At 40.8% G+C, this 25,096-nt stretch overlaps 2 protein-coding genes across 6 annotated transcripts in view; one reads left to right on the top strand and one right to left on the bottom strand.

The window, feature by feature from the left end:
• PDE6H (phosphodiesterase 6H) overlaps positions 1-18,401 on the bottom strand; it is a 23,167-nt gene extending 4,766 nt beyond the window's left edge. For 2 of the 5 annotated variants that reach the window (XM_026455799.2, XM_023226200.2), the window contains exons 1-2: positions 18,107-18,401; positions 12,709-12,884 (exon numbers count right to left, since the gene is read on the bottom strand). The gene's annotated coding sequence lies outside the window, so the exon portion shown is untranslated. Of the gene's footprint in view, positions 1-4,496; positions 7,206-12,708; positions 12,885-18,106 lie in introns of those variants that run through there. The other 3 variants (XM_023226201.2, XM_023226198.2, XM_023226199.1) reach the window with 3 other exon arrangements.
• The window catches only part of ARHGDIB (Rho GDP dissociation inhibitor beta), a 20,911-nt gene continuing 12,039 nt past the window's right edge, over positions 16,225-25,096 (top strand). The window contains exon 1 of the mRNA XM_023226197.2: positions 16,225-16,461. The gene's annotated coding sequence lies outside the window, so the exon portion shown is untranslated. The remainder of the gene's footprint in view (positions 16,462-25,096) is intronic.

The raw sequence follows: 25,096 nt of genomic DNA, 5'->3' as shown, positions 1-25,096 counted from the left end.
TTTTTGTATTTTTAGTAGAGACGGGGTTTCACTGTGTTAGCCAGGATGGTCTCGATCTCCTGACCCTGTGATCCGCCCGCCTTGACCTCCCAAAGTGCTGGGATTACAGGCTTGAGCCACCGCACCTGGCCAGCACCTGCAATTTCTTGAAGCTTTACATTTCCATCCAGCTGTAAAATAACCTGACTCTAAATGTTTTTTGAGCATTTTTTATGGCCTCTGTTTTTTTATAGTCCTTCAAGTCCTTATAGTCTAAGATAAGATTATTTTGTTTAATCCTCACATGAACCAGAAACTTTTCTCTAGTTCTGGGAGATGACAATGTAGTTGTCTGGACAGGAGGACCTCTGGAGCAGGGATACCAACACTCACGAATATATTCAACACATCTTAAAACACACACACATAGAGAAGTTAATGAAGGATGATTAAGTAATGTATTTGTGCTTCAACTCTACATCCAGATATAAGGTTCTTCAGCCCCCATTGTTCACGAATCTGTGATGCTTTCTTCTATCCACACCATGGACCTATCCAATATGGTGTTCTCAGACTTTAAGCTGGCTACAGAAATGCGCATTGCCATTCTTCAAATACAAATCAAAGAAAATTATTGAAAAAGATAAATTTAAACAATTAATGTGTCATTTTGGATGACATTATTTTCTTTCTTCTTTTCTTTCATAAGAGTTGACAGAACTTGCCCTTGGAAGGAAGATCCTGAAGAGCCCCAAAGAACTCCAAATTGCTTTCACCTCTTATCCTGAGCCCATCTCTTCCATAAAATCTGGTGTGTGTGGGCTTTGTCTCCATAAGATTCCTTATTTCACCCATTACAGACTTATGCTAATATTCTTTTTTTTTTTTTTTTTTTTTAAGAGAGACAAGTTCTTGCTCCATCAGCCAGGTTGTAGTGCAGTGGTGAAATTGCAATCATAGCTCACTATAGCCTCAAACTCCTGGGCTCAACTGATCCTCCCGCCTCAGCCTCCCAAAGTGCTAGGTTTACAGGCATGACTCATCACACCAGCCTATGTTAATATTGTTAACTGCAGACCTCCCTGACAGTCTTTGGCTCATGCTAACAATTACTGTCTTTACTGGCCACACTGCATATCCCTCAAACCTCACATTCTATAACTTTCAGTTCATACTGTTTTCCTATTTCTTTCAAAATTGGGTTGCAGTTATTATCCTCACCTCCAAGATTTTTCTCTTATTTAAATTCTGATTATTAGTAAATTATCCTAGCCAGTAGCAGGGATGGTGAGATTGGCCAGGACCCTGGACCACCTGCTCATGCTGTGATTCCTTCCGCTGTCCCCTACTGGACTAGCTTCATGAGGCTGCCCTTCCAGTCTCAGAACCTACAACAGTGCATGGTGTATAGTAATTATGCCATATATATTATATTTGTCAAATGAGTTAATAAATTAATCTAGAATTGAACAGGCCAGGCACAGTGGTTCACGCCTGTAATCCCAGGACTTTGGGAGGCCAAGGCAGGCAGATCACGAGGTCAGGAGATTGAGACCATCCTGGCTAACACAGTGAAAACCCGTCTCTACTAAAAACACAAAAAATTAGCCAGGCGTGGTGGCAGGCGCCTGTAGTCCCAGCTACTCGGGAGGCTGAGGCAGGAGAATGGCATGAACCCGGGAGGCAGAGCTTGCAGTGAGCCGAGATCGCACCACTGCACTCTAGCCTGGGCGACGGGGCGAGACTCCGTCTCAAGAAAAGGAAAAAAAAGAAAAAAAAGGAAAAAAAAAGAAAAAGAAAGAAACTGAACAAATACCATAAACCTTAGGTCATGAGGTCCTGACCCTTTAATTTCTCCATCAGAGCACAAAGAAATCATTAGCTTTCAGGCTTTAGGAAATGCACTGCCAGTTCCTCTGCTCACTAAATTCAGTTCCCATTCTGTGGGCCCTCTCTACCCCTGGTCGACAGGCAAACTTTGTGCTTGTCCCAAGTGTGGTTGGGGCCCTGGGAATCGCTGGTGAGCAGCCAAGATCAGCGCTGTGCTCAGAGTGGACCACCAGTAACTGACACATCCCAGCTCTGCCAGAGTCACAGAGGGCAGCTCTCAGATCAAAGTGTTTGACCTGCCCAGGATTATCAAGGTAGAAGAAATCAAGAGTTTCTTTTCTCTCATCTGAAGAACGTATTAGGGTCAGAATTGCCAGATTCAGCAAAAAAATAAAAAAATACAAGGCATCCAGCTCAATTTGAATTTCAAAGAAATAATACTTTTTAGTAAAGTATATCTCAGCTGTTTGATGGTACATGTTTATACTTTAGAAAGTCATTTTTCTCTGGAACTCAAATTTAACTGGCATCCTCCATTTTACGTGGCAGCCCTAATAAGATCCAATTATTTTGGATCCAGAGTTCTATAATGTAAGGGCCTAAAGTGACCCTCATTGGTCACATTGCCCTTTGATGGTAACATGGTAGAGAGTACACTCTTTAGAATCAAATTGATATAGTTTTAAGTTCCTACTCCACAGACCTGGCTATGTGACTTAGGAGAAATTTCATAATCCTCTTGGGTCTTACTCCATCTATAAAATGAATCAAATCATACCTTCCTTTTAGGGTTATGGGGAAATTTTAGGAAGACAATATAAGTAGAGTGGTACAAAGTGTTAAAAAAGAGCAAACATACGCTAGACCTTGTGAGAGAAAAGAAAGCCATGCAAACAAATCTGTGGGTATGACACCTGCTCACCCGGACTCTGCACCTCCTTCCTCTGGGCCAACTGCTGAAGAGCCCTTGCCATACACCAGAAGGGCAATTGTCTTCCACCCTTGCTGGGTAATTCTCTGCTTCCTTCCAACACCCCAACTGTTAACTTAAAATTCTGTCTTAAGAAGCTTTCCTTGAATTCTTTTGACGTCCCTAACAGCAACTCCAAAGACTTTAAAAATCACATGTGACATCCATATTCCCCTGATGATACATCCCCTTTTTTCTTGCAGGTTTCTTCTACATGTTTACGTAATTTTGAAGTTACACCTCTAGGCTTAGACAGTGTTCATGTCTGAGTTTGATGCATTATATGAAAGAAGCCTTCTCAGGAAGAGTTACGTAACAGTTGCCAGGTTAATCCCTTGATCCTAATGGTGCTCAGGATTTGCACTAGGTAACCAGAACAGTCGACTAATCCCCATGCAGTTTCTGTCATAGATTTACCCTCCAATTCTCTCTGCAAAACCTTTAGGAAGGATAGAACACCTCTGACCTTTCCCTGCATTGGAAGCCAGTCCTGTTGCCCATAAACATCACCAAAGGCTAACCTCATCCTGACCACACTTTTCTAGAAATTCCAAGGGCATCTGGAGCTGAGTAACTGTATTATGAGACTTGATTTTAGCTGAAAGAAGTTTCGCATTTTTTTCCTCCAAAAGCATCGAGCAATTTATTCTTTTGTGAGGCAGAACATTTTCTCGTTTTTAAAGCAATGTTAGCCCTTCCCCTTTTGAAGATTACAAACTGTTTCTCTGCAGAAATAAGTGGATGCGGCAAAGTAATATTTCAAGGCATACTTTTGTAGGGGACTGGGGTTAGGGTCACCTTAACAAAATTAAAGATTTGTATAAAGCAAAAAATCATCTTGTGTTGCTTTATACAGCAAAGCCCAGCTGTATATAGTGACAGGGGATGATCCTCTGAAAAGCAGTTTTAGAAGGTTCCTGAGACAGTCTCTCTGATGCTGCTGTTACCACCTGACTCTTCCAATTCTCTGTTTCTCAGCAAAGATATAGACAAATAGACAAGTCCATTGTTGGTGGACTAAGGGAGAGGCTGGAAGGAGCTAGGAAGAGAAGTACTGTTGGGGTTGAGCCAATAAATATCACCCAGGGTCTTGCTGAGGCACAGAAAATCAATAATTTGAAAAGCAAAGCAAGACCCAAACCAAAGCCATTAAAAAAAAAAAAAAATTACCAAAATCCAACCCACACCCTGCTTCAGAATGGAACAAACAAACACGTTGACCTCAAAGGGAGAAGGCTCAGCCACCTGCACTGCCCTGCGGTCATTCTCACGGTCACTCTCAGCTCCCCTTCTCCTTTTCCTCACACTCACACCAGCCTACCAGTGCCTGGGCCAAGTTTGCAAGCACATCCTTGGAGTAAAGAATTGTTTTCTCTGTGGTTATTTAGTGCCACAGATCCCTCCGTCATCACAATACTGTTTACTATGAAGCTGCAAACAGGGAGGTCACTACTGGGCTCCTTCTAAATGAATTCAGTAATCAAGTTTTGCAGTGACCTTGTAATAGTCAACTTTCACTTATTGGCTTGTCCCATGGCATAACAAGAAGGTCTGAGTGTATCTCCTTCATGTTCTTTCCCATTTTCATCCCCAGCCACAGCCCAGGCCCACAGGTCCAACATGTTTTCTTCTCCAATTTTTCTTTTGGAGCCTGATCAACCCCACAAAGCCCTTCAATTACTCTGCTCAAATTCACCAGAAGTTCAGAAATACTCACGGAGCTGAATGTTGTTCCTATCAGCTGCCCCGCTGCCTTCTTTGCAAAAGACAAAAGGATCTTTGCATCCTGACTTATCTCTCTGTAATACCCTCATGCTGCCTAATCTCACTGTCATAAGCTCAGAAGAGCAACCCAGGTGCAAAGAAGTTAGAAGAACACGGGGTGAGGCTGGGACAGGCTTAGGAGTTTTCTGATAATTAGAGGCCCTTTCAAAACTGACTTAGGTTCACTCTAGTCAATAAACAGGTATTGTATTCACAAAAACACAAAAAGTGTTGATATCCAAGGGTAAATTTCAGTTTGTGATTCAATATCTTGTTTTTTATTCTCACCTTTAGTTTTTACTACTCCCATTTCTTCCCTTTCCCTGACAAACACACACCGATGTGCACATCACACCCACACATATACACAGTGACATAATTCTTATGGGGCTCTAGGTCACTGGAGAGAAGAGAGGGAGCCACAGTGCCCCCTGCTATAGTGGGGACATTGAACATGCGGGCAGTGACATTGGGAAACACACAGTATCTCTCCCTAACTGGTACTGTGTGTATTTCCTCAGAAAGCTGGAACCTCAGAGTCAAAAGTGATATCAAATTCAGTGATAATCTGACAGAGAAAGGGCCCATATGACAGCTAGGAATTGTTAACTGAGGACACTTACTTGAGAATCAATTGCCAGATCTTTCGTACCTAAATGTTTCAGGGTGTAGGGTCTGGGGAACAATCCAATTTACTGAGACTCCTTGACTCGGTCTTCCTATTATATTGATCCACTAGTATTAATTATTAATAGATTAATAATCAAGTATTAATTATTAATAGATTAATAATTAATTAAGTACTAATTGATAATTAATTAGTATCACTTAATTGGTAATTAATTAATACTAAATAGCTCTCAACCCATATGCTAGTTATCAGTAAGTTATTTTGATAAATTTATCATAGAAAGATTAAGTGATGTATTCAAGGCTGCAAATAAAATAGTGGAGCCAGGAACAGGGCCCAAGTTTGGAAACACCTTGTATATTTCATTGTCTTTATACTATACTATATCAAAGCAGACATGGACCAAGATGTCTGTTTGCTGGTTGCTTCCATGCCTTACCAGTGAATTTCAGTGTTCCTTCCCCAGTTGTTACCTGTAAGAGAATTACACTCCATAACATTATAGAGAAAGAAGGTCGATTTATCCTTTCTAGACAGGGAGAGATTCTTAACCTGCAGCCCCAAGGAGATTACATGAGCAACTAAACAGCTCGAGAGTCATTCATATGCTCTCCCATGGTCTTTACCAAGATTCCTCTGAGTTTTGAAGGCAACAAATACCTTGCAAAGCCAGGAAAGTGTTTGGTCTCTGGATGGGTCCTTCTACTCCCTCCTCTGTATCTCCATTATCATTCACATCTTCATTTACTGTTACATACCAGGCAGGTGAATGTTTAGATGCTTATCTGTCAAACTTTTACGTATTCTCAATTTTCTTGATGAAAAAGTACAAATTTTAAGGACAGTGGAAAGTGCCATAAGCTGAGTGAATGTTCTAGAATGTTGTTACTCAAAGTGCAGCAGCAGCAACACCATCTGTGCACTTGTTAAAAATGCAGGATCTCAGCCCTGCTCCATACTTACTGAATCAGAATCCACATTTTAGCAAGGTCCAAGGTAATGTGTTTGCATATTAATGTTTGAAAAGTACTGTACTAGACCCATATGCAGGCTTGGGTTTGCCATTTATCTGCTATATGGAAAAACTGTCACCTTTCTGAGTTTCAGTTTCCTCATATGTAAAATGAATGATTTAGAGTGTCAGGGTCCTGAATTTTTTTCCATCCCAGTACACTTGAGAAGGATAATCTTGCGATTCTCAATGTTGAATATGGGGGTGGTTGTGCCGTAAGTCTTCTTCCTCCAAAGAAAATCCAGGAGAGAGAAGAGTGAGAGGTTAGGGGTGTGGAGAAAGTCTAGGTGTATAGTTTGAAAAATTCTCCTAAAGCCACTCTAATATGGTTCTCAGGGGTTTAGAATTAGAAAATTCTTAAATTACTCTACAGTCTTAAAAATCTATGTTCCTTCTTGTTTTGGACCAAGTAAAGTAGACACATATTCTCTCATGCCTCTTGCTAAGTACAGCTAAAAATCCTGGATATAATATATGAAAGAAACATGGAATATTTCAAAATATTTGAGAGAAGAAAAAACAAATAGAGGCTTTAGATGCAAGGAACAATATGGCAGTAAGTTTCCTGAATTTTCTTTTTGTTTTGTATATCCTGATGTAGATGCAGGAAAAGACAGTAACCCAAAAGCACCAAGAGGAATGAAAAAACAAAAAAACTCCCCAAAAGCCTGTTTTCTCTAGACAAGTGACCAGGAGAGTAGCAAACTAGCAAGACAGAAAACATTTAAACAAAAACCACCCTACTCCAGTCAAATACCATGGAAAAAAACATGACATGACTCAGTGAAAGCTGAGTGGAGAGCCAAGACTTTCATCTTGATTCAGGTACAGCGGGGTGACTTTCTCCCACCCTAGCTGAGTAGCATCAGAGAAAGCCACATTGGGATCTTGGGCTTTCACCTCCAACCAGTCATAACAAGGCCACCTTCTTCTCCCTACCAGAGTGGTACCAAAGAAGCCCAAGTGGGAAATTTCACCTCCATTCAGACATAACACAGCATGTAAAAAAGCATGAAATAAAGATCTTAGAGCTGAAAAATAGAATAACCAACATAAAAAACTCAATGGATGGGTTCAAAAACAGAATGGAGAATAAAGAGGAAATAATCAGTGAACTTGAAGATAGAACAATAGAAATTACCCAATCTGAACAAAAGACAGAAAATAAACCCACCCCTCACAAAAAAAATGAATAGAATCTCACAGATCTGAGAGACTAAAGGACCTAATATTTATGTCATCAGCATCTCAGAAGGAAAGGAGAAAAGAGGTGAAACTTAAAAAGTACTTGAAGAAATAATGGCTAAAAATTTTCCAAATGTAGTGCAGGACATGATTGTATAACATCAAGAAGGTGGAAAACCCCAATGGGATAAACTCAAAGCAATCTACACCAAAATGCACCACGGCTAAACTTCAGAAAACTAAAGACAAAGAAAAAAATTAGAAAGCAGTGAAAGTGAAAGACAAACAGCAGCTTATCAGTAAGAAAAATAACTCAACTGACAGCAGATTTCCCATTAGAAACCAGGGGGACTAGAAGGATATGGTACATTTTTCATGTCCTGAGAAAAAGAACTGTCAACCCTGACTTCTATGTCATGTGAATTTATCATTCAGAATAAGGGGAAATTAATGACATCTTCAGACAAAGGAAGACTAAGAGAATCTATAATCAGAAGACCTACTCTAAAAGGATGACTAAGGAAAATTTTTGAAACAAAAAATAAATGATAAAAGGAAGAATTTTAGACTACCTGAAAAGAAAAATGGAAGATAAACTCAACCACCTTCAGCAAGGCTTGGTGGAGAATGAAACATTGTTCAAGGTACTATGAGGTTCTAAGGGTCTGGTCATCATCTTGGATCAGGGATTCATCCACTGTTCCCTGTTTGAAGTGGCTGCTCTTCCTGTATCTGCTACTCTGACTCCTACTGACTCTCAGGGGATTGGTGTAGGCTGGGCAAGCAACAACCAATACACACTGCCTCTGTTGGACGGAGCAGTTTTACCAGATACCTTCATAGTTCATTGGCTAGTCTAGTGAGGGCTGATTTCTGGTCAGTTTATCTCTCATTTTATCAACCAGGTAATCAGGCTATATGACTATAAGCAAAATGACCAATCTCAAAGGAATTCCTCCAAAAGAACTTTGGTGTGTTGAACACTCTAAGCTTTCACAGAAGCAAGAAATAAAGCTAATGGGAACCTCAATATTGATACATTCAATAACATAAATAAATCACAGAAACATTTTGCTAAATGCAAAAATCCACAGTCAAAAGGCAGTATACTGTTTGACTTCATTTGTTACATTCTGGCAAGCCTAAACTATAGGGTTGGAGAATAGATCACTGGTTGCTAGGGACTGTGATTGAGTGGAGAAGTTGACTCCAAAGAGAAAATTCGAGAAATTGTATGAGCAGTGATGGAATTATTTGGAATCCTGATCATAGTGGTAGATACACAACTCGATGCATTTGTCAAAACCCCTATGTCCATCACAAGGAATAAGCTCTACTGTATGCAAATTTTACAACTAAATATAATAAAATGATTTTTTAAAATCTGTATTCCATAGCTCTATAACTTTTGGTTCTTGATCCCTTCTGACAGATGGAAAAGTATTATTAACTATATATTGGAAAGTAGAGTGCAGGTGCTAAGTAATTAGAAAGTAATTAAAAATTTAGCTGTCCTTTAGCTGCTTATGCAAGTGCTAATCTCTAATCTTTCTTTAGTGCTTCTTAAAATACCAGTGAGTGGGAAGACACATTAAAGTCACATTTCCTCCACATTTGGAATCTCCTAGACTGAACTTTCCACTCTGACTAATGCATAGTGGACTCCAGAGGGGAACACACTGGACATGAAAAAGGAATGTACAAGCCTGGCCCCTCTTTCCCTAAATACCCTAGGTTTGATTCTCCAGAAAAACATTAATCTTGGAAAAGACTTATGAATTAAAAACACAATATTCTTTTCCAGAAAACAGATAAGAGGAAACACTTCCCAACTCATTTCATGAGACCTATTTCACCCTGACACTAAAACCAGATAAAGACAATTAAAAAGGAAATTACAGACCAGTATATCTCATAAATTTAGATGCAAAAATTCTTAACAAAATATTATCAAATTAAAGACAGCAATGTATAAAAAGAATAATACACTAGGGTCAAGTGGGATTTATTCCAGCTTACAAGGCTTATTAAATATTCAAAAATTAATCAACATAATCCATTATATTAAGCTAAAGAAGAAAATCATATGATCATATCAATTGATGAAAATATGATTAACAAAATCCAAAACCTATTAATGATTAAAAAAAAACTCTCAGCAAACTAGGAATAGAACTAGGAATTCTATGAGAATAGAATTCTCATTAAAAAACTGTGAAAACCTACAGATCAATGAAACAGAGTGGAAAACCCCGATATAAACCTACACAAATATGCCCAATTAATTTCTGACAAGATAGACAAAAGCAATTCAATGGGAGAGGGATGGTCTATTCAACAAATGGTGCTGGAAAGCATAGACATTTTGTCTATGGATATCCATGAATCAAGAGGAGAAGGAGGAGAAGGAAGAGGAGGAGAGGAAGAATCTTAAACCTCACATATTATGCACCCCAAAAACTTCACACCTAGTACAGAAATTAACTCAAATGAATCATAGACTAAAACATAAAATGTAAAACTATGAAACTTTAATTTAAAAATATGAGACAAAATCTCCAGGCCCTTGGACTAAGTGGAAAGTTCTTACACTTGCCAGTGAAAACACAATCCATAACAGTAAAAATTGATAAATTTGACCTGATTAAAATTAAAAATATTTGCTCTGTGAGAAACTCTGATGAGGGAATTGAAAGACAAATTACAAATTAGAAGACAGTGTTTGAAAATCCTATACCCAACAAGGGATTTGTACCTCAAAAATGTAAAGAATTCTCAAAACTCGAGATTAAAAAGGCAACCAATTCAATTAGAAAATGAACAAGAAACATGTGTAAGCATTTCACTGAAGAGGATATGTAGATTACAAGCACACAAAAAGATATTTACCGTAATCATCCATTAGGGAAATGCAAATTAAAACCAAAATGAGAAATCACCACACACCTATGATAATGACTAAAAAAAAAATAGTGTAACACTAAATGATTGCACAGATATAGGAGAAGATGGATCACTTGTGCATTGTGAGTGGGAGTGTAAAATGCGACAGCCACTATGGAAAACCATTTGGCCAGTTTTCGTAAAAAGAAACGTGGATTTACCATGCAACCCAGCAATTGCACTTTTGGGTGTTCGTCCAGGGAAGTGAAAACTTGTGTCCTCAAGTGTTTATAGCAGCTTTGTTCATACTAGCCCCAAACTGGAAACTATCCAAATTTCCTATAATGAGTGAATAGTTACACAAACTGTGGTACATTTATACCATGAAAACACTGCGCAGCCGTACAAAGAGACGAACTTATTGACACCTACAGCAACTGGTATGAACCTCAAGGAAATTATGCTAACGGAAAAAGCCAATTACAAGTGTATGTGTGATTCCGTTCACATAACATTCTTCTTTTTTTTTTTTTGAGACGGAGTCTTGCTCTGTCGCCCGGGCTGGAGTGCAGTGGCCGGATCTCAGCTCACTGCAAGCTCCGCCTCCCGGGTTTACGCCATTCTCCTGCCTCAGCCTCCCGAGTAGCTGGGACTACAGGCCCCCGCCACCTCGCCCAGCTAGTTTTTTGTATTTTTTAGTAGAGACGGGGTTTCACCGTGTTAGCCAGGATGGTCTCAATCTCCTGACCTCGTGATCCGCCCGTCTCGGCCTCCCAAAGTGCTGGGATTACAGGCTTGCGCCACCGGGCCCGGCCCACATAATATTCTTTTTAAAAATTTTTATTTTAAGGTCATGGGTACGTGTGCAGGTTTGTTACATAGGTAGACGGGGGTTTGTTGTACACATTATTTCATCACCCAGGTATAAAGCCTAATATCCATGAGCAATTTTTCCTGATTTTCTCCCTCTTCCCACCCTCCACTCTCCAATAGGCCTCAGTGCGTGTTGTCTCCCCCTGTGTTCTCATCATTTAGCTCCCACTTATAAGTGAGAATATACAGTATTTGGTTTTCTGCTCCTGCATTAGTTTGCTAAAGATAAGGGTCTCCAGTTCCATCCATGTCCCTGCAAAGGACATGATCTCCTTTTTTGTGGCTTTTTAATGTTCTTTTTTATGGCTTCATAGTATTCCATGGTGTATATGTACCATATTTTGGTTATCTAGTCTATCCATTTATATAATATTTTTAAAATTAAAAAATTTATAGAGAGGGTGAACAATTTAGTGGTCACCAGGGGTTAGGGATGGGTGTGAGGAGGTGGGTGTGGCTACAGAAGGATAGAACAAGTAAGCCTCACGGTGATGGCCTGTGTCTTCGTCGTGGTGGTAGTTAGAAGAAGCTTCACATGCAATAAAATTGCATAGAACTACACACACACACACACACACACGATTGCATATGTAACTGGAGAAATCGGAGCAGGTTCTGTGAATTGGATCAATGTCAGTTTCTTGGGTTGATATTAGACACATTTATGCAAGATGGTGACATTGGTGAAGACAGGGTGAACATTTCTTAACAACTTCCTGTAAATCTGTAAGTATTTCGAAGTATAGAGTGAAATAAATTTGTTATTCAAAAATTCATAAGAAGGATGCGTAGCAAGTTCAGCATATAGCAATCAGATAAATATTTGTCCAAAACTGAAATATAGGTGACCTGACTCAGCAGGCAGAACTGTTTCCCGTCTTCCTATACTCCCCTCTCAAGCCATTCCTCCTTTGCTTCCTTTGTAGGCATCTCTCACTTCATCTTTTCTAAATGCTGAGGTTTCCTAGTATCTTGGCCTTTCTCATTAATTCCATTGGTATTTATTGACAGTATACTCTGTTTTTAGTCAGTGCTCTAGTCTCTGGGATACAGCAGTGAATAAGACAAAGTCCCTGACCTTATAGAGTTCCCAGCCTTGTGGAGACATGGATAATAAACAGAAAAATAATACATGGGAAATATGTCAAGGGATGTTACATGCTAGAAATAAAAATAAAGCAGAATGATGAAATAGAGGCACTATTTTAAATATGGTGGTTTAAAAAGACCCCTCTGAGAAACTGACATATGAGCAGAGATCTCAATAAAGAAAGAAATGAATCAGGTATGATTATTTAAAGGAAGAACATTTCTGCAAAGAGAATGATCTCTAAAATGGGAACCTGTTTCTCATGAAAGGATTAGCAAGAGGGGCAAGATCTGGAATGGAGGAAACAATGGCTAAGCGTTAGCAGATGAGTCTGGAGGATTGCAAGTGGCTAGGTCATGAGTATGTTAGAATTCTAGTGCTACATGACAAATTACCCCCAAATTTGGCAGCCCATAACAATAGATATTTCTTATCTCCCACAGCTTCTATGGGTCAATCAGGAGTGGCATAGCTGGGTGGTTCCTGCTCACATCTTCCACGAGGTTACAGTCATGCTGTCAGTCAGGGCTGTCGTCATCTGGAGCTGAAACCTTCATTTCCATGATGGTTCACTTAGACAGCTTTTGGTCCTCACCACATGGACCACTCCACAGGGGTTTTGAGTGTCCTTATGACATGGAACCCTGCTTCCCACAGAATGAATGATCTAAGAGAAATCAAGAGAAAAGATACAATATCTAACAGCCTTGGAAGCAACATGCCATCATTTCTGCCATATTCTATTAGCCACACAGAACAATCTTGATACAATGTGATCAGGGTTGAATACCAGGATCACTGGAGGCTGCCTTGGAAGATGGCTACTAAAATAAGCCAACTTGCAGCTATGGGTGAAATAGAATTCTATTTTATTTTAAGTGGATGAAAGATCCCTGAAAACCAAGGAATGATGTGATCATGAGCATGCTTTTTACTCTGTTATGACAACAAAGGGTAAATGAGACTATTATGGAAATAGAAAACATATAAAGAGAATGCTATAAAAGTCCAGCAGAGGCACAATGATGGTAGGCTAGGGTGCTAACCAAGGAGGACGTAAGAAGTTGTCAGCAGGTTATTCACTAAAACTGAATCTAACAGAATTTCCCCATGCTTGGCCAACTTCTCTTTTTACACTCCTTCTGGGTGATCCCATCACTTACATGGTTTAAACCAGTGTTTCCAAAACCTCACAGTTTACCTGCAGAGCTTTTTAAAACATAGATTTCCAGGTTCAACCCCGGGGAGAGATTCTGATGTAGGAGGTTTGGTCTGAGACTTTGCATTTCTAAGGAGTTCCTGGGTGATGGTGGTCTGCTGGTACACAGGCCACACTTTGGGTGGTCTGGTTTAAATTACTATCCATGTAATGGATAATATGGATTACTATCCATGTAATGGATAATATGGATTACTATCCATGTAATGGATGATATGTAAATTCAGGCTTATATATTGCACTATCTTTCAGAAATCATCTCCAACAAACGACACCATTTTTTTCAAACTTAGGACAAGACACGTCCAAACATATGTCCTTATTTCTCCTAATACATCTATTTCTTCTTTTGTATTATCTATCTTACTTGGTGGTACACCCAAGGACCCAGTCATTCTAGCAAAAAAAATCCAGAAGTCCTTCCTGATTCCACATTCCTCCTCATCCACATCCTTCTCATCCTACCAATTACCAGGGCATGCCAATTTCACCTAAGTATTTCTCAAATCTGACCATTTCTGTCTATCTCATTGTGAATGTTCTACTTCAAGCCTAAACAGTCTTCTAATAGATTTTATTCACATGAAATCCAGCCACATCAGTTTGCCAGAATAAGCTAGTGAAATGCAAAACTGATCATATCCATCCTTTACTTTCAACGGTTCTCCATCACTGATACGATCTAGGCCGTGGTCCTTATTAACATGGTGTAAGAGGTCCATGGTGATCTGAACCCTGTGCCTGCCCTGCTCCAGGTACATTTCCCATTCACATGTAACTTCCACTTTACGTTCCAGCAATCTTGAGCTGCTTCCTTATAATACCCTGCGTATCTCACATCATTTTGGGAAGCCATGGCCATGTTGCTGCTCATGTTTCTCCTCTACCTCAAGTGCCTTCTCTTCTACTCCCAACCCTTCGCACACCAACTACTCAACACTTACTCTCCCTCTTAACTGAGCACAGTGGTCACTTCCTCCAAGAAGCCTCCCTTGGTGTCCTTACATGTACTCTCAAAATACACCATGTGTTTTTTCTTTTCCTATGCTCACACACACACACACAAAATTGTTTACTTCTGCCTTCCCCATTACATCTTTCAGCTACTTGAGGTCTAGGACTGTGTCTTGTTTATTTCTGTACCTTTCCATGGGTCCTTGCCTATGACCAGGAATTATTAAGTATTTTTTGATAATTAGACTCCTTTTAGAACTTCCTAAAATTATGAATGCTCTCTCATCCTCCAATACATACATTGATCTATAATACAATCTGTAGAATACGTATTGATTTGACAGATTTTTCTGGGAAGGGGTGCCTCCATACCCTGCAATATACACTGGGCTCATGGTAGGGGGTGGAGGGGAAAGCCAGGTTTGCCTCCTGAGGTGTTCCCTAATAGCATGAAAAATGAGTGGTGGGATATAGACCATGAATTTACCATTTTTGACTTTTAAATATTTCTTGTTACAATTAATGTATTCTGCCTATGTTATTTTAACTGTCTCCTCGGTAGAACATAAGTTCCACAGGGCAGCAGAGATGTCGCCGGCAGTCTATTGCTGCACAAGGGAACTAGGACAGTACTTGGAAGAAAAGAAGTGCTCGGTAAATATTATAGAATGAATAAATGTGTCCCCTCTTGAGGGTGCAGAGCTATAGAATGTACCGCCTTCTGTGTAAGTTAGGGTTTGCTTTGTTTTTACAATAAAGTTATATACATTGTTTCAAGGGCTATATGCTGTCTATATTATTTTAAAATTTATAGAATGAAGCAGTATTAGGTTTTTAGTATTTTTGCTCATTTTAATTATATACTATTTTTCTTTTCATATTTTTCTAGGCTAATCTCTTTTCTCGCGTGAAATGACTACCACCCTGCCCCTTGATTATTTTGATTTCATTGACTCTAAGGAGAAGGCAAACCCTGTGGTATCAATTTACAAAGGGAAATGAAGAAGATGCAGTACATTTAGGTGAAAACAAAATAAATGTCAGTTTCTCCAAATTTGTGTGCCTAGTCAGTTCTAAATGTGTTGATGTAGTGTAAATACTGAATATTGAAATTTTAACCTAAATAAGCGTGTATTATTGTTAACAACTACTGGAATAGACAGCATAAATGTGACTTGGCTGCTTAAAAACTGTTCCTCAGATGATTTAAACATGGCCTCCGAGACTTGTTCCCATTTAAATAACTTCATAAACCATTTCCTCAAATATGGTACAAAGTCTATTTTAGCGCTTGTTAAATTGTCACAAATTCTGAGTTAGAAGACTATGAATTAATGAAGTTTTCCTTCCTTTTGCAATTTCTTTCCTAGGTTTCATCAAAGACAGTACTTTCGCTTGCTTGTTCATTTCATTTGAAGAAAAATCAGCAAAAACTATTACAAACAATATTTGATTGTTTGTAGTGCCACACAAAGCTACATCTTGAAATTATAACCAACAAAACTCCAAAAATCTGTTTAAGGACACATTTTTAAATTTAGGACCAAGTATATGCCGTTAACAATCATAATTTCTTAACACTCTACATTCACTGCCAGCAAACTTTCAACATATTGGTTGATAATGAAGCTGGCGGGTACCCAGTGGGAACAGAAGTGAGAGGTACAAAGTAGAGCCCATGTGAATTTATTGCTACTGGTTTCAGGCTCCTTGCCTCCGTAGGCTTATGCACTGAAATGACCTGATTATCAGACATACCCTCACAATTATTCATAATACCCATAGCTATAGGCTCCACAATCTTGGGTGTACATTCATGCATCTCCACGTCACACGGGCTGTCATGCTCGCACATGTGCCATTAATTGACAAGAATGCTGCTCAAGTTGGCTGATCAAGAGATAGGCAGTGCAAAGGAACAGGATTTGAGACAGCCCAGGGTTTCCTCTTCAAGTAGGTCTAAAGCATTTTTTTTTTTTCTCATTAACTTCCTTCCTGTTCTAACTGCCAGTACTCAGAAGTCAGAGTTGAGAGACACAGGCACCCCGGACAGAGACGTGAAGCACTGAATGTAAGTTCAAATACCTCGGGCTGGGGAGGCTTCAGGTGGGCGCAGAGCAAAGTCAGAAACCTCTAGACAGGGCTACAGCCCTGGACAGTTTATTATTTTTTTAGAGGGGCAGTTCTGCTTTAAAACAAACTTTATGATAAGAAATTGCTAAGGAGGCTGCAGAGAAGGGGAAGTTAGAGCAGGGAAGGGTAGCAGTGACTCAGGGGAGGAGGCTTAAAGAGGGAGAGTATAGGGTGCGCTGCAGCCCAGGAGGTGCAATCCTGAATATTCTGGAGAAGGGCTCTGAGAACACCACCGGGAGTGCCTGGAGGGGTTTCCTGCAAAGTAGGAGCAGGCACCTGGCCAGGCTCAGAAGAAAAAGACTGTAGATCCAAACTGATACGGTCTGTGCTGGTGGATGGTGGGTTGTGCTGGGGTGGAGATGTGTGGTTTCCTGTTTTTAAGCAGGCAATGTAAAAAGACTGGTTGAAAGAGAAAAAAAAAAGTTCAAAGCTGTCAAATATTAAACTGTCTTCCACTAAAGAATTTTCTGGTGATATAAGAGAAACGCATAATGAAATCCTCCCTTAGAGTGCAGGGAATTTAGCCCTCAAAGAGGAAGTATGGTATAGCACATCGTTATGTACTCATGAGTCATACAGTGATAGAATTTCTACCACTGACACAGACTGTGTATTAAATTCCTGCAGTCGGATAGGCAGAAAGATTGTTGCTGTTGTTGTCAAAAATAATAATAGGGCTGAGCGTGGTGGCTCACGCCTATAATCCCAGCACTTTGGGAGGCCGAGGAGGGTGAATCACCTAAGGTCAGGAGTTCAAGACCAGCTTGACCAGCATGGTGAAACTCGGTCTCTACTAAAAATGCAAAATTAGCGGGGTGTGGTGGTGCATCCCTGCAATCCCAGTTACTTGGGAGGCTGAGGCAGGAGAATCGCTTGAACCCAGGAAGCAGAGGTTACAGTGAGCCAAGATCATGCCATTGCACTCCAGCCTGGGCAACAAGAGCGAAACTCTGGCTCAAAAAATAAAAATATTAGTGATAACAATAGCCCTTTACATATGAGATAACTAAAAGCAAACATGGAAAACACCAACTCACATATTAAGAGACAGGTTTTAGAAAAATTCAAGGAGGCCCAGCTAGGACAGCTGATCAGTGGGCCTTCAAAATGTCAAGGTCTGAATTTCAGCCACCATTAGGAGAAGTTCTTTAGGTATGACCTGAAATACTTTCTTCCCTTTTAGAGGAGTTCCCAGCCAGCATGTTTCATAAACATAATCTATAATTACACTCTAGACCTATGGTAACTTGGGGTGTGGGTCTGATAAGCCCTGGGCAGTTCTTCGATCAGAGTGGGGAAAGGCAGACTGCTCTCACCCAGAGGGCTCATGGTCACCCCTTCACATAGAGACCTAGAGCCACTGGAGTCAAGGTTGGCCTGGCAATCCTCACTGCAGGGATAATCAGGCAAGGGGGATCAAGAGGACCATGTCAGCCTGTTGGTCCGGGGCGACAGGGGGCAGAAGTTCAGTCCCTAGCAGACATCGTGAATCTTGCCATTGGCTTTGTGTTTTTTTTAATTTGTAAGAATATATTCCCTCCCAAAGCAGATATAGCACAAGCTTAGTAACAAAAGCATCTTACTCTTTTGTGAGATGTGTGAAATTCCAAGAGAAGAACAGTTCTTTCTCCATCCATGCTTCACAGATGCAAAACCTGAGGACCAACCATGCTGTCACTGAACAGAAACAGGCAAGCATTTTTCAGGCCTCAGCTGGAATTTGGTCCTTCCTTGCTTTGGAGAGAGAGCATGAGTTTGTCGCTAGGGAAGTAGGCTCTGAGCAACATCAAGGTTCTGTTTTCAGTAGACGCTCAGCACCACAAAGTCATTCTGTGGGAAAGATGTGGGTCTGAGCTCATTTGGGAGAGCACAGTACATGACAGACATCAGCTAGCAGGAAAAGAGAAGCCCTGGGGAGTTGAAATTATGCAGCTAGAAAAAGAGAACCAACATTTGTTGAGTGCCTTCCATGTGTCAGGCCTGGTGATAGAAACTTTCAAATTTTGTTCCTGAGAAGAATGCAGAAGTGTTCAATAATTTGACTAAAATTACATATTGATACAAAAAGGATCAATAGCCACAATACCTCTGAATTGCAATCACAGGGCGTGGTGGTGCATGCCTGTAGTCCTAGCTACTCAGGAGGCTCGGTTGATTCTCCCACCTCAACCTCCCGAGTAGCTGGGACCATACATGCGCATCACCACGCTGGCTAATTTTACCATTTTTAGTAGAGATGGGGTTTCTCCATGTCGCCAAGGCTGGTCTCGAATTCCTGGGCTCAAGCAATCTGCCTACCTTGGCCTCCTAAGGTCCTGGGATTAAAGGCATGAGCCACAATGCATGGCCTGTTACTATTTTTCTTGAGACAGGTCTTACTCTATCACCCGAGCTGAAGTGCAGGGGCATGAACACAGTTCACTGCAGCCTCAACCTCCTGAGGCTCAGGTGATCCTCCCACATTCTTAGGAAGAATCACATGGAAGAAATTTTTTCCAGTTTCACATTTTGAGAGTCCTTATTCCCTGTTTGTGTTATTGTTGCCTGGGATCCTGTATTAAGTCTACACTGGCATACCCAGAGATGAGTCTCATGTTGCCCCTGAAACGTCAGCAACATTTAGCCGTGCAATAAGCACATCCTGAATCACTCTGTGTCGTGTTACTCTCTGGTGTCCTCAGCCAGAGAGTGCATTTTATATCGCTGGTAAAAATTCACTTGGGCTTTCTTTTTTCTTTTTGAGACAGAGTCTCGCTCTGTCGCCCAGGCTGGAGTGCAGTGGCCGGATCTCAGCTCACTGCAAGCTCCGCCTCCCAGGTTCACGCCATTCTCCTGCCTCAGCCTCCGAGTAGCTGGGACCACAGGCGCCCGCCACCTCGCCGGGCTAGTTTTTTGTATTTTTTAGTAGAGACGGGGTTTCACCGTGTTAGCCAGGATGGTCTCGATCTCCTGACCTCGTGATCCGCCCGTCTCGGCCTCCCAAAGTGCTGGGATTACAGGATTGAGCCACCGCGCCCGGCCTCACTTGGGCTTTCTTAAAGAGCCTGATAATCTTAGCACAAATGGTCATAAAAAATTATCTCTCACTTCTGTCTAACTTTTCATGCTAATTTAAAACTTTTGTGAATATATTGAGATACCGAAGGCAATGGCTTCCTTAATGCACAGTCTTCTTTGAGGATTATTTAAAATAATATTTGTGTGGCATGACTTCACACATTGGGCACTCAGCAAAGCTCACTGGATCTCTTGAGTTCTCTCTCTTTGTGCATGCGAATGTGGGTTAGAAAAACATGCTATGAATGCACAGGCAAGAAATAATAAGTTGTTTCTCTCACAAAGAGAAATGGTAAGAAATTACATTTCTAGTCATTTGAGCCGTTCTCTGGATTGATCACAATATTTATTGTCTCTTAGAAAATAATCTTGTCTTTGGTTTTTCTCATCCAGTTTTGAAGTTTTCAGAGTCCTTCATGGGGCTGAGGTGGTAGAAGGCAGCACCGCCAAGTGGGAAGTATGGATTCCTCCATGTCACCAGGGACAGGGAATGTGGGGAGAGGTTGGAATTTCTAACCAAGAAGGCTTCTGGTGTCCTGAGAAACAAACTTGCAATCCCGTAATATGCCAAATTGCCAGGCAAGCAGCACAGCACATTCAAATCCTTGACTACCTCTGAAATGTCACCAGTGTTTTAGAGATGGCCCGACTCTCCTGACCTGCGCTAGACCCACAGCCCAATTTGGGAGGAGTCAGACATATCCTAGTCAGCAGGGAAAGTGGAGATAACAGGAGTTACCGAGAATGCTGATGCTCACATAGGAACGTCTCTGATAGAAATCCCGTACTTCTGGTACTTCCACATTTCTCTCTCTCTCCCCGCTCTGTCTTTCTCCCTTCTCCCTCCTCTCTCTCTCGTCTTTCTCCTCTTTCTCTCCTGTCTCTTCCCCCACTTCCTTCTCTCTCTCTCATCTCTATCTCTCCTACCTAATACGTGAATACCCATGGCCTGTGTGTCTAGATGCATAATCCGGCACAATTTTGCAGATCCAGCTTTGGGCCATGAATTAAGTCTCCGTGGTCTTTTGCTCCAGAGCCAGAGGGAATTCTCTTAATTAGCTGTGCCTGTGTTCACTGACATTTCTCATCATTCACAGAGTGACCTCTGGCTTCAATGAAGAAAGGGAGCAATTAATAAAATCTAAAATTAAATTGTTTACATGGAAGTTTTTAAAAGAAATATAATATAGTCTCATTTTAGGGTGATTCAGTTTTTAAACAATCCTTGCAATTCCCCAGAACTTCTTGTCTCTTTCGTACTCCTCAAAGACAAAACTCTATTTTTAAGGAGGAAGGAGTGGGGACAGAGTCAGCTCCCATCCCGGGGAAAGTATTTGGTGTGGAAGCCGTTAGCTAGCTTCACTGAAGCCTTGCCACAAAACAGACCACATCAGAGCAGGGAAGGAAGAAGAGGAAGGGAACAAATATTCATGGAACATCTATTCTTGATCAGTATAGTCCTATAATTTTTCACATGTCTTCTCCAATCTTTCATCCCCATAAAGAAGAATATCCCCATTTTACTGGTGGTAAAATTGAGGCTCAGTGAAATTAACAACTTGCTTGAGTCCTGTAATAATGCAGAGCCTGGTTTTGAATCCCTGGTGCATCTAACTCAATCTATGTTCTATGAGACGTGAAAGTCGCCTTTCTCTGAATTACCCAGTTAATTTGTTTAATCTAAACTTAGGAGTTCTACCTTTTCTTGTCCTCAGTCCATTTAGAGCTGCATTAATGAAACAGATGATGCTCTATCCTGACATGGGTGTAAATTTTTAAGTGTAATTCACTTGCAATGTCTTGGAAATTTCACTGAATTTGCAAGCAAAAACATTGATTTGTGCTATGTCATATGCACACTGTGAGTAACCATCCTAATTTAATTTGACATTTTAATCGAGCCTGAGAAGATTAAGTCCCCATCTTAGCACATCTAATGCTTGCCAATGCTTTGCTGAATAGCCAATATGAGGATGTGAGGGCTCCACTGTGAAAGTTAATCTGTGTGGGCATCTGCAAAGCAGAAAATAGAGAAAACTGGAGTAGTAAGCCTGTGGGAAAAAACAATATGGGCTTTGGGGCCTAACAAATGGGGTCCACATTAACCTGGTTAAACATATAGTTGTTAATTCTCCATTTCATTTTTCCTGTGCAAAGGACCAAAGTCAAAAACACACAAAACCCAACTCTGCCCTTTGTAGAATGGGAGATGAGCAGCTGAGGAAGGTGAGGAAAGCCCATCCAGAAGATTCTATGCTGATGGGCTGAGTCCTCCCCAACCTCCCTTTTACTTCCTCTTTTCTTTTCTCATTTCACAAGCTTCTTTAAATTAGGGAGCATTCGAGTCATTAAATTAAGAAGGGGCCTCAGAGATCTCCTCATGCCACGGCTTCATTTTGCAGAGGATGAAACCAGGGCCCAGTGAGGTTAAGCAACTTGCATGAGTTGCGCTGAAACATCGTTATCTGACACTTCCCTGCTTTGTTAAAACTGTCTCTGCAGAGCTTGCAAAGAAGCACTGACCTCTGCTCGTGCACCTCCAGGTAGATTCCCAAGATGACTAACAAACTCTAATTTTATTATAACTTCTTAAAGACAACTGAAGCAATAAAGCATAGTGCCTAAAAGTCAGACAACCTGGGCTCAGACATTAATTCTGCCTACCACATGGTATGTCTTCTTTAGGCAAGTTACTTAACTTGAACTTTAGTTTCCTAGTCTGGAAAAGAGAATGATGCCAACGAAGTTATTGTGAGAACTACATAGACAATCCTCTAGAAAGCACTTAGCACTACATGTGATAACTATTATAATTTGTATCAATAATATCAATATTATCAATAGGAAAATCAGTTGTCCTTTAGATGATGTGATTGGAAAACAGTCTGTAGAATTTTCTTTCTTTCTTTTTTTTTGAGACAGAGTCTCGCTCTGTCGCCCAGGCTGGAGTGCAGTGGCCGGATCTCAGCTCACTGCAAGCTCTGCCTCCTGGGTTTAGGCCATTCTGCTGTCTCAGCCTCCCCAGTAGCTGGGACTACAGGCACCTGCCACCACCCCCGGCTAGTTTTTTTGTATTTTTTTTTAGTAGAGACGGGGTTTCACCGTGTTAGCCAGGATGGTCTCGATCTCCTGACCTTGTGATCCGCCCATCTCGGCCTCCCAAAGTGCTGGGATTACAGGCTTGAGCCACCGTGCCCGGCCCAGTCTGTAGAATTTTCATAAAATTCCTATTCTCATTTCAACATGCATCCATAAGATAGGAGGATAAAAAGAGAAAATTGTTGTTTGTGGTTAAATATGCACACAGATAATTTGAGAAATCATTGTCAAACTATATACCCCATTTATGGCTGGGGCTTCGGGAGAAACTGAGGTTACCCAGAGATAATGTTAAAAATGCAGTACAGGCCGGGCGCGGTGGCTCTAGCCTGTAATCCCAGCACTTTGGGAGGCCGAGACGGGCGGTTCACGAGGTCAGGAGATCGAGACCATCCTGGCTAACACGGTGAAACCCCGTCTCTACTAAAAAATACAAAAAACTAGCCGGGCGAGGTGGTGGGCACCTGTAGTCCCAGCTGCTAGGGAGACTGAGGCAGGAGAATGGTGTAAACCCAGGAGGCGGAGCTTGCAGTGAGCTGAGATCCGGCCACTGCACTCCAGCCTGGGCGACAGAGCGAGACTCCATCTCCAAAAAAAAATGCAGTACAATGCTTAATATTTACTGTACTTGAGTTTTTGCTGAAGAGTAGATTTTAAGCGCTCTCGCCACACACACACAAAAGTAGGTGAGATGATGGATACGTTAATTTGCTTGACTATAGTAACTTTTTCACTATCTGTGTATCCCAGACATATTTTACACCTTAAATATATACAATAAATACCTTTTTAAGAAATTGATTCATAGGAGGTATTTATGTATTCCAGATGTTAATCTCTTGTTAATATATGCATTGCGAATGTCTCATTTTTAGAATCCAGACCATTACTCTTTTCACTATCTATGGGGTGATATTAGGAAAATAAATTTTAAATGCTTGTGTAATTGAAACATTTAATATTTTCTTCTATGTCTCAGTTTTTGCACTTGTACAATGTAACTGACTGTGCCTACCTCACAACATTGCGATGACTGAGTGAAATAACGCATGCAAAGCACGTATCCCATAATAACTGAGTTTTTGGCTCATAAGTGTTCAGTAACAATTTGCTGTTACTATTATGGTACCCTTTATTATGCAAAGACCTGTTCGGTGAAAGAAAAATAACTTTATGTCTGGGAGAAAAATAAGTAAAATAAAATAAAATAAAATAAAATATGCAGCATCTTTTGGGGATTCACATACATTTTATTTTTTAATTTTTAAATTTCCTTTTAAAGATGAATTCTATTGCATATATTTAAGGTTTATAGCATAATGTTTAAGGATATACATCGATAGTAAAAATGTTACTATAGTGAAGCAAATCAACATATCCATCATCTCACATAGTTACCCTTTTTTTTTGTTTCTGTGCCAAGAGCAGCTAATGTCTACTCATTTAGCATGGGGATTCACATACATTTTAAATAACAAAACATGGACAGATATTCTGTCATATTCACAGGTGAAATAAGGTAACTGAATGGTAATTTAGCTGACACATGACTGCAGGTCAGGAGAAATATGCGGAGGCCTGAGAAAAGTAATCGTCTAAAGATGATGTGCCCTAATCCCTCATCTCCCAAGATGAGGAAAGTCAGATCCACAGTGGTTGCAACATTCGGTTAACAGGGAAAAGCTAGTTAGTAGCAAAGCCAGAACCCAAATCCAGGCATGCATAACAAGGCCTAGTTCAGTGAAGAGATCATTATCCAAAATCAAACAGAATAACCACGGAATTCTCCAAGGGGTTATTTCCTGTACCCATGTGCACCTGGGCTTCTCTGCCAGGTTTTGTGGTCATGCACCCTCAGACACAGGTGTCACCTGATATCTTCTGCTTCAACATATTCAACATTTTGAGTAGGTAGACTCTCAGCTTGAGACAAGTTGTGTCAATGATCTGGTGGAGCTCCAGGAAGAAGCAAGCTTCTGGCCAGGAACCTGTAATCCCAGCACTTTGGGAGGCCAAGGAGGGTGGGTCTCTTGAACTCAGGTGTTCAAGACCAGCCTGAGCAACATGGGGAAACCCCATCTCTACCAAAAAAAAAAAAAAAAAAATTAGCCAGGCAGGTGGCATGTGCCTGTAGTCCCAGCTACTTGGAAGGCTGAGGCAAGAGAATTGGTTGAGTCCAGGAGGCAGAGGTCGTAGTGAGCCAAGATAGAGCCACTGCCCTCCAGCCTGGGTGACAGAGTAAAACTACGTAAGGAGGGAGGGAGGGAGGGAAGGAAGGAAAAGAGGAAGGAAGGAAGGAAGGTAGGAAGGAAGGAAGGAAGGAAGAGAGAGAGAGAAAGAAAGAAAGAAAGAAGAAAGGAAGGAAAGAAAGAAAGAAGAAAGAAAGAAGGAAGGAAGGAAGGAAGGAAGGAAGGAAG

Source organism: Piliocolobus tephrosceles, chromosome 10, assembly GCF_002776525.5.
Source record: "Piliocolobus tephrosceles isolate RC106 chromosome 10, ASM277652v3, whole genome shotgun sequence".
NCBI lineage: Eukaryota > Metazoa > Chordata > Mammalia > Primates > Cercopithecidae > Piliocolobus > Piliocolobus tephrosceles.
This window is presented reverse-complemented; position numbering and strand designations above follow the sequence as displayed.